General features: G+C 46.6%; 1 long non-coding RNA gene across 1 annotated transcript in view; it reads right to left on the bottom strand.

Annotated features, from left to right (window-relative positions):
* Nucleotides 1–13,302, bottom strand: part of LOC113623744 (uncharacterized) — a 39,504-nt gene extending 26,202 nt beyond the window's left edge. The window contains exons 1-2 of the long non-coding RNA XR_003434044.1: nt 13,148–13,302; nt 11,984–12,219 (exon numbers count right to left, since the gene is read on the bottom strand). This is a non-coding gene — a long non-coding RNA (uncharacterized LOC113623744). The remainder of the gene's footprint in view (nt 1–11,983; nt 12,220–13,147) is intronic.
* Nucleotides 13,303–13,327: the final 25 nt, after the last annotated feature.

The following is a 13,327-nucleotide window of genomic DNA, read 5'->3' as shown; positions in this document are numbered from 1 at the left end:
TGGGGGAAGCAGGGATAAACAGGCAGAGCACAGAGGATTTTTAGGGCAATAAAACTACTCTGTATGATACTATAATGTCGGATATATGCCATTACAAATTTGTCAAAACCCATAAAATGTACAACAAAAAGAGTGAAGCCTTATGTAAACTATGGCCTTTGGTCAATAACGAGGAAACAAAGGTGTCACACTGGTGCATGGGGGAGGTGCGGAGGGGAGGGCTTATGTGGGAACGCTCCATACCTGCAGCTCCATTTTGCTATGAACCCAAAACTGCTGTAAAAAATAGTCTGGTAATATTTTTAATCTATAAATAATTAATAGAGCATGTTAAGCACCAGGGTTAGGTGTGGGGAATATGAGGAAGGGGGGCCACTTAGCTAAGGCAAGGCCACCTCCTCAGAGCCACGATCAGAGGCATTCCAGGCAAAGCGAACAGCAAGGGCGGGAGTCCTGAGTAAACTGCCCAGCAGACTGGGACCCCTGCCTCTACGGGCCTGCATCCCTTCTCTGCAGGTACCCAGTGCAGGGAGGTGAGTTATAGGCAGAAGGCCATGTGGTGAGCAAGGTGGTGAGCAAGGAGCCACAGCAAGGGAGGAAGGGACTCCAGGTGGTGACTGGCAAAGGCTGCAATGGCCTCTTGCCAGCCCGGGCCTCTCCCTGCCCGGGGCCAGGATGTCTGTGGATTGAGGCTGCTCCCACAGGCAGTGCTGGGGAGTCTGCCCCCTTGCCCCTGCTACCCACACATGTCCCCAGGTTGGTTAATGCAACTTAGTTGGCTACTGTTAAATCTTGCTTGGGCAAATTATCCAAATTATTTCACCTCTCTGTGTCTGTTTCCTCATCTACAAAATAAGGAGAATAAGAGCTAACTTGCAGGGTTCTGAGGTGGAAATGAGGATTCAGTGAGGTAACCAAGCTATGTAAAGCCCCTTGTGCTTGATATTAGCCGTTCAAGTGATGGTTAGTTTAATTGCGGTTATTCATATTATTTTGACTATTCTGGCGCAGCCTGTGAGCCTTGTTAGCTCTTTAAGGAACAGCAGTAGAGCACAGGAATGGCCCGTAGGGCATGGGCTCTGGGCATACAATCTGTATCAGGCAAGTTATTGAAACTCTCTGCCTCGGTTTACCCATCTGCATAATGGGGCTACTGATGGACCCTACTTAATGGAGCTGTTGTGAAGATGGAATGAGTTAATGCACATAAAGCTGTTAAAACAGCACCTGGCACATGGTGGGGGTCCAGATGTCCACTGTTGTTATATGTTGTATAGATCATTTCCAAAGATGGCTGCAACAATCCCACCCATCCCACATGGAGTCTGTTTCCCTTCCGCTTGAATCTGGGCTGGTCCTAGGGTAGAAATGACATTCTGGGACTTCTGGGCCTTAACAGTCCTTGCAGCTTCCATTTCTGACTTCTAGGAAACTAGTTTCCATGGAAAGAACTCTGGGCTAACCTGTTGGAGAGGCCACATGGAGAGAGTGTGGAAGATAAGAAGCCACATAGGAAAGAACCAAGACACCCCAGTAGACAGCCAGAACCCAGATATGTGAGTAAGGCCATCTTGATTCTTAAGACGCCACGGCTGACCGCAGGGGAAGCAAAGATGAGTGTTGCAGCCGAGCCGTGCCTAAATTCCTGCCTCAGAATCCTGCACAATCAAATGACCGTTCTTCTATGCCATTGGGTTTGGGGTGGTTTGCTACACAGCAATATGTTACAGCAATATGTATATATTTATATGTATATAAAATAACTAAATACATAAAACAGACACACACACATGACTGCATCCATTATGTGTTGATTTTCTAGTTTCATTCTCACAGGCCAACCTTATTCCCCAGTTCTTAACAACTCCTTTATATCTCACCTATACAATCAATGAGGGAGCTGATATTTTCTGGTAATGAATCAAAAGAGTGAAATAATCCAGAAAAGGTGAGAAGGTGTGGTCTCTGCTCTTGAGAAACTTAAAGTTAAAATGGCTTAAAAAAATAATAATAAAGGGGGCTTCCCTGGTGGCGCAGTGGTTGAGAGTCCGCCTGCTGATGCAGGGGACACGGGTTCGTGCCCCAGTCTGGGAAGATCCCACATGCCGTGGAGTGGCTGGGCCCGTGAGCCATGGCTGCTGAGCCTGCGTGTCCGGAGCCTGTGCTCCGCAACGGGAGAGGCCACAACAGTGAGAGGCCCGCATACCGCGCACACACACACACACAAAAGTACCATGGAATACAGAATAAAAAACCCAATCCCTCACATTTGCATAATGTTTTGGCCTTTCTAGGAATCATCAGAAATCACATGATTTTCCTTCAAAGCATCTAAGAGCAAACAGTTAACACTGGCTGACCATTTCCTATCTGCCTGGCACTCATCGAAGCATTTACATGTTATAATAATGAAACAAGTTGTACTTTCCAGAAATGGCTGCCATGGGACTTCCCTGGCAGTCCACTTGTTAAGACTCCACACTTTCACTGCAGGGGCCACCGGTTCAATCCCTGGTCAGGGAACTAAGATCCCACAGGCCACGCAGCACAGCCAAAAAAAAATCAAAAAAAAAACCAACAACAAAAATGGTTGCCACAATACATCCCATCCTACATGCTCTTCTTATGACATGATGTTGCCATTCCTCTCATTGAGGTGGGATCTCTGTCCCTTCCCTTGAATCTAGACGAGCCTTTGTGACTGCCTTGACCAGGAGACAATGTCACAAGTGAAGCCAAATGACTTTCAAGTTTGTCATAAAAATGCCATGCTCTTCTGCCTTGCTTTCTTGTTTGGGAACCAGTTGCCAGGCTGTGAGGAAGCCCAGGCCACATGAAAAGACGACATGTAGGTGTTTCAGCCGACAAGTCCATCTGGGATCCCAGCCAACAGGGCAGGTATGAACAGCCACACATGTGAGCGAGGAAAACTTTGAGATGCTTCTAGCTCTAGCTCCAGCCAATGCCTGGCTGACACTGCATGAGAAACCCTGAGCAAGAACCACTAGCTGAGACAGGGAATAATAAAATGCTTGTTGTTTTAAGCCACAGAATTTTGAGGTGATTTGTTACACAGCAATAGATAACAAAGACACATGGTTGTTTCGATGATGATTTGATTCCCTATGTCCCCTACTGAAGCGTAAGCTAAAAGAAAGTGGGAACTGAGCTCCTCTTATCCACGGCTGTATCCCTAGGGTCTAGCAGAGAACACTCGCTCATTAAGAATTTGTTAAATGAAGGAACATGTCATTGCTCTTGATTCTTACAAACCACTGGAAGAGGTCAGTAAGGTAGGCACTCTTATATTTGTAGATAAGGAAAACAGCCCAGAGACATCAAGTGACTTGCCTAAAACTACACATCCAGTAACTGTAAGAGTAAGACTAGACCCCTAGGACTTCCCTGGTGACACAGTGGTTAAGAATCTGCCTTCCAATGCCAGGGACACGGGTTTGAGCCCTGGTCCAGGAAGATCCCACATGCTGCAGAGCAACTAAGCCCGTGCACCACAACTACTGAGCCTGCACTCTAGAGCCCACGAGCCACAACTACTGAGACTGTGTGCCACAACTACTGAAGCCTGCACGCCTAGAGTCTGTGCTCTGCAATAAGAGAAGCCACAGCAATGAGAAGCCTGTGCATCGCAACGAAGAGTAGCCCCCGCTCTCCGCAACTAGAGAAAGCCTGTGCTCAGCAATGAACACCCGATGCAGCCAAAGATTAATTAATTAATTTTAAAAATTAAATTAATTAATTAAAAAAAAAGACTAGATCCCTAGCCTCCTGACTCCTCCAACTGGTGTGCTTTCCCCTGTGCCATGCTGATGTCAAGCAGATCCCATGTACATAGTTCTGTGTAACTGTCCTAAAGTGGGTGGTACCCTGGAATGATGGTGACCAGATGAATCCAAGCCTGGCATCCTTCCTGGAACAGGTAGTCTTTACATTAGATGTTGAAGCAAGCATGGAATATGGCATGACTCTGAGAACTGAAGAGCGAATTCCAGGGGGAGAAGAAGCATTTTGAATGACTTAAGAGTCTAAGTGAACTGGGCACGTGTAGAGTTGGCAGTGGCTTTGCTAGTTAAAAGAGAATGGGCATGAGAAGTCTGGCATGAGTAAAGATAGGGAATCAAGGGCTCTAGATTGAGGGGGGGCTCCTCTACTGAGCTTGACATCTGCAGAAACCCCGAGTTGTCCTCCTTCTGGCCCAAAGTAACTGGCTATCCGAAGGGGGATGCTGGCCCCAGAAAGGGATCTCTGTTCCTAGCGCACCACAACACAGATGAGGAAGATGACATGACTCCATCCGTCCTGAATACAGAGGTGAAAGACCAGGGGAGGGGGGAAATGCTCTGCGTTTTCTCCGCTATTCCTTCTCTTCTAGGCTTCCTGAATTTGACAGTCTCCATTTTATTACCAATGGAGGGAAAAATGACAACTAGGATTTCTTTTGAATCTTGGCAACAGAGTTCAGGCTTTTATTAGCATGCAATAAAAATGGCATTGACCTCAGGAACAATCAAATTAAATCCTGGTTGGCTTGGAGTTTAACATCTTAGCCTTTGGAAGTTCACTTACCAAGTGATTTACTTCCTCAGCTCCTTTAACCCAATATACTCAGCAGCTGACCTTCCAGTTGTTGCCATTTATCTTACCTCAGTGATACAGATCACAGACAGACCTGAACATGGGTCTCAGAAATGATTCATTAAAGATTAAACATGTTTTAGACATGCACACCATGGAGCGGTGAGAGGCAGCTTGGGGGATAAGAGTGCTGGGGTGGTCTCAGGAGTTTGGGAGGCCAGTCCTGACCGTGCCCTAAACTTCTTGAAGCCTCAGTTTTTCCATCTGTCAAAATGGGAATTGTGTCACATTAGCATGGAGGACTACTCCCTAAAAATAAAATTCCATACTAAAGTATTTAACTTGTCTCCATAAGAACGTACTGAGTACTTTCCATGAAGAGATTGAGATCCCCAGTGGATTATACAATGGAGTCCCTGTTCTCAAGACTCCCTGTCTACTAGGGGAGATAAGACACATATAGAACAGCAGCCAATAAAGGCAGGCAAGAGTAACAGAATGAATTGTAGAGGCAATAAATGCTGTGATCAGTAAAGGAGGCTGCATGGAGGAGGTGAGACTTGATGTGGGCCTTGAAGGTTAGGCAAAATGTAGGTGGACAGACAAGAGTCATATGGATTTAATGTACAGCAAAATCTGCGATACTTAGTTTATTATTACATAAACATTAGTATATTTACAGCCATAGCATATTCAAAATATGAAACTGCTATGTGGGTAGATTACTGTTTGTTTAAAAATATTTGCTACCGCCCCTACACTGCCCCTTCCTGGTTCTCTTCCCTATAGGAAGAGTATACCTCCTGCCCCACTGATGTCAGCGTTGAATGTGACTTCATTTCCCAATGGAAGTGATGTACATCATAAAGCTTTGAGAGCCACTGAGTGGTTCCTCATTGTTCTTTTCCTCTCCCAGAAGGTAAACATGCCCCAGAGAGGTTCTGCCTCTATAACCCGAGTCTAAGAATGAAGACATGGAACAGAGTTGAATAATGAACAAGTAATATGAGCGAGAAATCACCCTTTGTGATTGGGATTGCCTGTTACACAGAATAATTTAGTCTAAGCTGACCAACGCCAGCTTCGTGCAGAAAAAGCTGACATCGTCAGTATAAAATAAAACATGTGCTCCTCCTGCATGTCTCTTATACTCTCAATACGCCATTACAACACTGTTACACTTCTGACACGAGGTGTGTGGGTTTTCTGCACACTAAACTATCTGGATTTGCAGGGGAGGGATAAATTAGGAGTTTGGGATTAACATATACACACTACTATATATTAAATAGATAACCAACAATGACCTACTGCATAGTACAGGGAGCTATACTCCTATAAGGGAAAAGAATCTGAAAAAGAATATTATATATATATATAAAATATATATATATACACACACAGACATATATATAAAACTGAATCACTGTGCTGTATACCTGAAACTAACACAACATTGTAAATCAACTATGCTTCAAAAAATGTATACATATATATATATATACATATACATATTTACATAAAAGATTTTAAAAAACCAGTTCTGTGACACCAGCAGGGTATCCTTCAATTTAATTGAATTCTGACACTATTTACCTGGAGATAGTATCAGATCCCACAGGCTAAAGGCTCAGTCCCACAAGATTGTCCCCCATTCCTTTTTCAGATACCAGTTGCAAGTCCAGGCTGTCACTGTGCTTCTGAATGACCAGCTATATAGATCAGAGATTCCCACAACCCCCTCCTCAGGCTTGATTCATTTGCGAGAGAGGTTCACAGAACTCAGGCTCAGGAAAACATTTTACTTACTAGATCACTGGTTTATTATAAAAGGATATAACTCAGGAAGAGACAGATGGAAGAGATACACAGGGTAAGATACATGGGAAAGGATACAGAGCCTCCTTGCTCTCTGGGGGGGCCACTCTCTCGAATCTCCACGTGTTCACCAACCTGAATGGTCTCTGGACCCTGTCCTTTTGGGTCTTAAGGAGTTTTCATTACAGAGGCACGATTGATTAAATTATTGATCATTGGTGATTGAATTCAGTCTCCCCCAGAGGTGGAGGGGGAGCTAAAAGTTGCAACCCTCTAATCACATTGGTTCCCCTGGCAACCAGCCCCCATCATTAGGTTACCTATGGGCTTTCTAAAAGTCACCACATTAACATAAACTCAAAAGTGGTTGAAAGAGGCTTGTTATGAATAACAAAATGCACCTTTATCATTCTAATCACTTAGGAAATTAAGGTTTTTAAGGCGTTCTTATCCCAGAAAAGGAAGAAGAAAGATATATTTCTTATTATAAATTACAGTATCAGGATTAGTTACTTATTGACCACCTACACTGTATGAAGCCCCTCAGGAGGAGCTGGAAATGATAATGATGATTTTTTTTTAAATCAGTAAAAGTATTCATAACTACCCTCAGCATTGAACTTCACAGTTCACAGAACACTAGCGTACATTATCTCAGCCAGACCCGAGGACAGCTGAAGTTCAAAGAGATTAAAGGCTCACCCCAGTTCACACAGCCCAAATGTAGACCAGCCCCAAGCCAAGCTGGATCTTGGGACTCCCAATCCTATGCTTTAAAAGCACCTATGATGGGACTTCCCTGGTGGCACCGTGGTTAAGGTTCTGCGCTCCCAATGCAGGGGCCCCAGGGTCCACCCCTGGTCAGAGAACTAGATCCCACATGCATGCCTCAACTAAGAGGTCTCATGCCACAACTAACGAGCCCGCATGCCGCAACTAAGACCCAGTGAAACCAAATAAATATATATTTAAAAAAAAGTAACAAACCTAGTTTAAAATGAAGAAAATATTTGATTCTAAAAACAAAACATAAAAAAAGCACTTATGATGTACACATTGCTACATTTAAAATAGATAACCAACAAGGACCTACAGTATAGCACAGGGAACTCTGCTGAATATTCTGTAATAACTTAAATGGGAAAAGAATTTGAAAAAGAATAGATATATGTATAACCAAATCACTCTGCTGTACACCTGAAACTAACACAACATTGTTAATCAACTATACTCCAATATAAAATTAAAATTAAAATGAAAGAAAAGAAAAGCACCTACGACCCAGTCCCTGGCCTGAGGGAGCTTAGAGCAAAGGTCGGAGTTGAGACCGCCTCACAGGTGCTCCAGCACCACCAGGAAGCTTGGGCTAAAAGCCAGCCTAGCTCTCAGGACCGAGTTGGATCTGTCTCCAGGGGCCCTAGAGCTCAGCCAACAGCTCTGGGGCTACAGGCTCCCCTGGAAGATCTCCTTCCTCTCCAGTCCACTTTACAAGCTAATTCTGAAGGATTTACTTACCTTGGTGAGGGGGTCAAACCACTTCCTTGAAATGGTCTCTGCAACTGCCCCCTCCCTTCAGTCTGATTTATTTTCTGTGATAAGCTCTGGGGTTGGGATGCAAGGAGTGAGGGACTTAACATCAGAGGAAGGCAGAAAATGAAGGAAAGGAGAGAAGGGGGAACAAAGAATAAAGGAAAAAATAAACAAAATGAGCTCCCTACATGTAACCTGGGAGGTTCCTACGGCTCTGAGGAAACGGAGGTCCTCTGCCCTCTTCCACTCCCATACTACACCTTTACCTTTCTGGGGTTCTACATCCTGAGTGAGGCTCCCCAGTTATGAAATGCAGAAGTTGCAGAACCAAACCTGGTAAGTGAGGCCAACACCCAAGCTGGCTTGATATGAAAGTGTAAGTGCATCTCCCACTGCTTTCGCTCTCCACTCCTGCACCCCACAGCCTCAGGGCTGGGCTTCACCCTGTTGTTTGGTTTGACCAGAGCAGGTGACTGGGAACTATTAGGGTACAGCTGTTCCTTTCCTAGCTTCTGGGACCACTGACTGACGGATGAATGCTGGGGATCAGAGTGCCTTCCCCACTCAAATTTGACTCTTACTGGATTGCAGCCTCCTTTGGGCACAGCCTTTCATACATAATGAAAATGAGTTGAGTTCACATACACCCTGTTCTGAGCACTTATTATGTGCCACACACTGTTCTGAGTTCTTTACATGGAATTAACTCAATTAATAATCACCCCTCCTACTATTATCTCTGTATTACAGATGAGAAAACTGAAAAATTCTGGTACTATCTGTAGTGAAATGATCAAAGGAGGTGTCCTTAAGACTCCTGAAGGAGCGTAGGAGATTGGAAGGACCAAACCTGACCAAGTGTTTGGCGATCTGGTAAATAAAGGGCAAGCTGGCTGGATGTCCTGAGCTAGCCCTTTTCTCTCCAGTGAAAAAGAAATTCGCCTGAGGGGGACTTCCCTGATGGTCCAGCAGTTAAGACTCCACCTTTCAATGCAGGGGGTGTGGGTTTGATCCCCGGTCGGGGAGCTAAGATCTCACATGCCTTGTGGCCAAAAAACCAAAACAGAAGCAATATTGTAACAAATTCAATAAAGACTTAAAAAAAAAATGGTCCACATCAAAAAAATCTTAAAAAAAAAAAAAAAGAAATCGGGCTTCCTTGGTGGCGCAGTGGTTGAGGGTCCGCCTGCCGATGCAGGGGACACAGGTTCGTGCCCCGGTCCGGGAGGATCCCACATGCCGCAGAGCAGCTGGGCCTGTGAGCCATGGCCGCTGAGCCTGTGCGTCTGGAGCCTGTGCTCCACAACAGGAGAAGCCACAACAATGAGAGGCCCGCGTACCACAAAAAAAAAAAAAAAAAAAAAAAGAAATCCACCTGAGTGATGGGCTATCCAGAAAGAGAGTTGAATTAGGAGTTGGGGGACCTAGGACCCAAGTCATGAACCTGTCCCTGATCAATAGAGTGACCTTGAACAAGTCATGTTACCTCTCTGAGCCCAGGTTCCCTACCAGTGAAGTGGGAGTTGGAGTTGGGGGGCCAGCTCACCTCCTTTGATCATCTCACTGCAGATAGTAATGGCCCCAGAATTGGTCAGTGTCCTCATCTGCAGTAGGGGTGGGAGTTATGACCTAAGGTTCAATGACGCCTCTAATTGCTGGCTCTGAGCTCCGCAGAGCAGCTGGCAGTGGCGTTCCTGGGAAATGAGCTGGAGGCTGCTACAGTTTGGCAATTTCCCTGAACAGCTGGTGTGGAGAGCAGGGAGGGCAGGACAACCTCTGAGACTCTGGCCAACTGCAGTGTATATTAAGGGCAACCCAGATGGCCGCTAGCCAACAACCCGTGCTGTGTAATTTGCAAGCCGTACTTTCTCCTTCTGAAGGTCTCTCTCTCCAGGATATGGGGAAGGAAGTCTGTCCCTTTCCACTTCTGCACCTGCGCACCTGAGCAAAGCCTCAGCCCGAGCCTCTATCGTCCCCTGGATCCCATGAGCCTCCTCCTTCCCCAAGGCCAATCTGTGGCCCCTCACGTGGGCTCCAGGACCACCATGCCTCCTTGAACAGGCTTTAGAGTAGGGGGTCGAAAGGAAAAGCACATTCTCCTGCCCCACCTTTGTTCCAAATGTGGATACGGGCTCTTAGTTTTTTTTTTTAAGGCTGTAAGGTTAAGAAAACCGCTGAAGGCTTGGGGTTGACAAAAGAGAGTTAAAATTACACAAGGAAAACAATTAAGTTGGAGATTGCCTACAGGCTCTCCTAGAGTCCACTGACCCATGGCCTGGGGTGCCCTGTGTGCCTCCCCCCAGCCCCACACTGCCTTCCGGCCACCATCAGACTGCAGAGCTAACCCAACTCTCACAGGCAGGAGGGCCACTGGCCAGATCTCCCCTGCCTGGAGTTCAGGCCCCAACTCTGTTTTCCCCAAGAGAGAAGAGGAAAGCCTCTCTTCCACCATGTGAAATTCTGCCACGAGTGGTGGTTCTGTCTGCCCACTAGAAAGAGAGCCTTCTGTATTGGTATGCATAACCATTGCTTTCCTCTTGTCTCAACCTGTCCATGTTGGAATAACGCCAACCTTCCCTCTGCATAATCAAAAAGCCCAGTGTTTTTCCCAAAATAAAAAGCAGTCTATTCCCTTAGGTGGATTTCCTTTTGTCCTCTTGCTAAACAGAAAACAGCTGAGGCTTTGAAATGACTGTGTCCCCTGCTTCAAGCCTTCTAGATTGCAGAGTCTGATACGAGAGCACCCCATCACACAAGTCATAATCAGACATGAGGAACCACATTTGGACCAGTCATGGTTGAAGGCAGAAGGTGCCCCGTAGCCTTCAGAAGCAGATCCTTCTAAGAGTCAAGGTTTTAAACTAAGCATAGAATTAGAATGACCTGCAAGTCTGTAGCACATGGCTTCATCAGCCAGCAGGACCAAATTACCCCTGTGTTTATTTTTTATTTTTTTAAAAAGGCATTGACCTATGAATAAACAGCACTTGACATTGAAAATTGCCACTTAAATACCCAGCTCCTCTTCCCGATTACAGCAGCCTTAGGAGCTCTTCCAAATTGTCACCTAGCATGAATATGACAGCAAACAATGCTTTAAAGGTAAGTAATCTGCTCTATAATTATTTTAGCTGCTGCAACTGCCAACCAGCAGGATCACTTATGAGAAAGGCTGCAGTCCTCCCTTATTAAAGATGCATGAATATACAGTCCCTTGATTGTGGAAATAATCAGCAGACTATCTAATGCAACAAGACTTAGCCACAGAAGAATTAATTCGGGTGAAACTGATTAAGGAAAAGAGGGTAAAAATCTATCTGTGATGATTCAGGCTCCGATTAAACTTAAGCATTAATTCTCACATTCTTTTCAAATTAAGAGCCTCATCTAAATACTCTGCTCCAACATACTCCGCTCTCCCTTAACCAAAGAGAAACACAGGCGTTTCTAATGAAAGCTAAAGATCCTGCTCTTGTTACCCATCAAGCCACTGCATCAAGATTTCAGGAGCCTGGAGCTTTTATTATTTAAATAAAAGACAGCTGGGGACGGGGAGTGAACTCAAATTCTTTGTGGTCTTGAGCACTTAGGACTTTCGTTGGGAGATTCTCTTAAAAGCTAAAGGAAGCATACAACACAACTAATTATATGATAGCTGCCAGAATTCTCTTTGTCTTGCGGTAACCTGCTTTGGTACAGATAAGGGGGCCTTGAAGGGGGTCATATATTCCATCCCTCTCCCTGAGACGGAGCTGTGTCAAACCAGAGACCCGTCCGTAATTATCTGCCGTCTCGTGAGAGGCGGCCGGGCACTGGGGCTCCACAACTCCCTTGGTAACGCGATCAGGCAGCTAATACATTCCCAGATCCTGCGCGCCCTCCCCCTCTTCCCCCAGCAGCCGTTTGAAGGATGTGAGGAGGAGCTTCCCGCATCATTGATTTTTCTCTTTTCACCTTTCTTCCACTAGGAGCCCGCTCCGTGCTTCCTGGCTCTCCCTGTCTAAACCTCCAAACAGTGTTTCGGTTTCACAGGGTCACTGACCTTTCCGTGCTCCTCCAACGACTTCTATCTTTGCAGCTCTGCTTCCACCTGCCGCCTTGCCTTTGGTCCCATGGGCGTTATGGTTGAGTACATCCTTTGTCCGAGCGGGAACTCGAGGCTGAGAAGCAACCCAGACGGCTCGGAGCAGTCCCTCTGCCTGGGATGCATGCCCTCAGCACCATCCGGGGGACCCGCTGGTCCAGGTGCTCTGAGATGGAGGGCTCCGGGTTGCCAGCCTTATCGGAGACATGTGGGGAGACAGAAGTAAAGCAATTTCAAGCCCTTTGTTTGGCCTGAATAAGATCTGGTTTTCCTCTTTCGCAGCCCTGGGAGATAGTCATGGTTCCCATTTCACTCAGGAGACAGACCTGCTTACAGAGGCCTTCAAGCAGAGTCTTCCTCCACCGTGGGGAATCCAGCCAGGTCCCCCCGGGGAGTTTACCAAGCATCACCCTGGGGAGAGGGCGGTCCAGACAGGGAGCAGCCTAAGGGGACCTGGGAGCAGCATGAATGTGGCAGGTTTCCCCTTCCTGGGCCTACAAGGGAGATCCCGTTTACATTTACGATAAAATGTCCACAGTGACCCTCTCCCCACACAGCCCTACTTGCTGGTCTCAACTGCTTCTAGCATAGCTGGGCAGATGCCGAGGAATCCCAGGTAGGTCACCAAGGAGCTACAGGACTGCTATTACTGAGAGCCTCAGGGAGAAGCCCAGTTACTCAGGGGAGCAGCCATACCATTCTGCAACCTGGCTCCATTGCCCACACCTCCAGGTCCAGGTTCACCACAGGTGCCTTTGAACAACAAAGGAGGAAAATGGCAAGGTGGCCAGGCCCTGCCTCCTCTCAGAAAGCTCCTTCACATCTATGTAAATTCCTGGATGCAAATTGTTACGGGGGGGAGGGGCAGAGACCCCCCCCAAAGCAGCCCAGCCCCAAATGCAAATAGTTATGGGGGAGGGGAGGGATGGTCACCCCAACAACATCCATCCACAGAGCCTGGAATCCCAGACTCAATGGAAGTGGCCATGCCCTGCATGAAAACTGCTACAGCCGGAGCCCATCTTCTCCCTCCTCTTTCTCCCCTGCAGCCTCTCTTTCACACCATTCTTCTCCCAAATTTCCTTCAATTCGATTATTAGCAACCTGGTTCTGAGGACCTACCTGGGACTTTAACCTTGTCCTAGGAACTGAGGAGGATGGAAGAGATAAAGATAGGATCCCTGCCCTCGAGAATTTCACAGGGGCTTCCCTGGTGGCGCAGTGGTTGAGAGTCCGCCTGCCGATTCAGGGTACGCGGGTCCGTGCCCCGGTCCGGGAAGATCCCACATGCCGCGGAGCGGC

Source organism: Aethalodelphis obliquidens, unplaced genomic scaffold (genome assembly GCF_003676395.1).
Source record: "Aethalodelphis obliquidens isolate GAN/ISIS:26980383/991018 unplaced genomic scaffold, ASM367639v1 scaffold12, whole genome shotgun sequence".
Taxonomy (NCBI): Eukaryota; Metazoa; Chordata; class Mammalia; order Artiodactyla; family Delphinidae; genus Aethalodelphis; species Aethalodelphis obliquidens.
The sequence above is the reverse complement of the archived record's forward strand: the minus strand, read 5'-3'. Positions and strand labels throughout refer to the sequence as shown.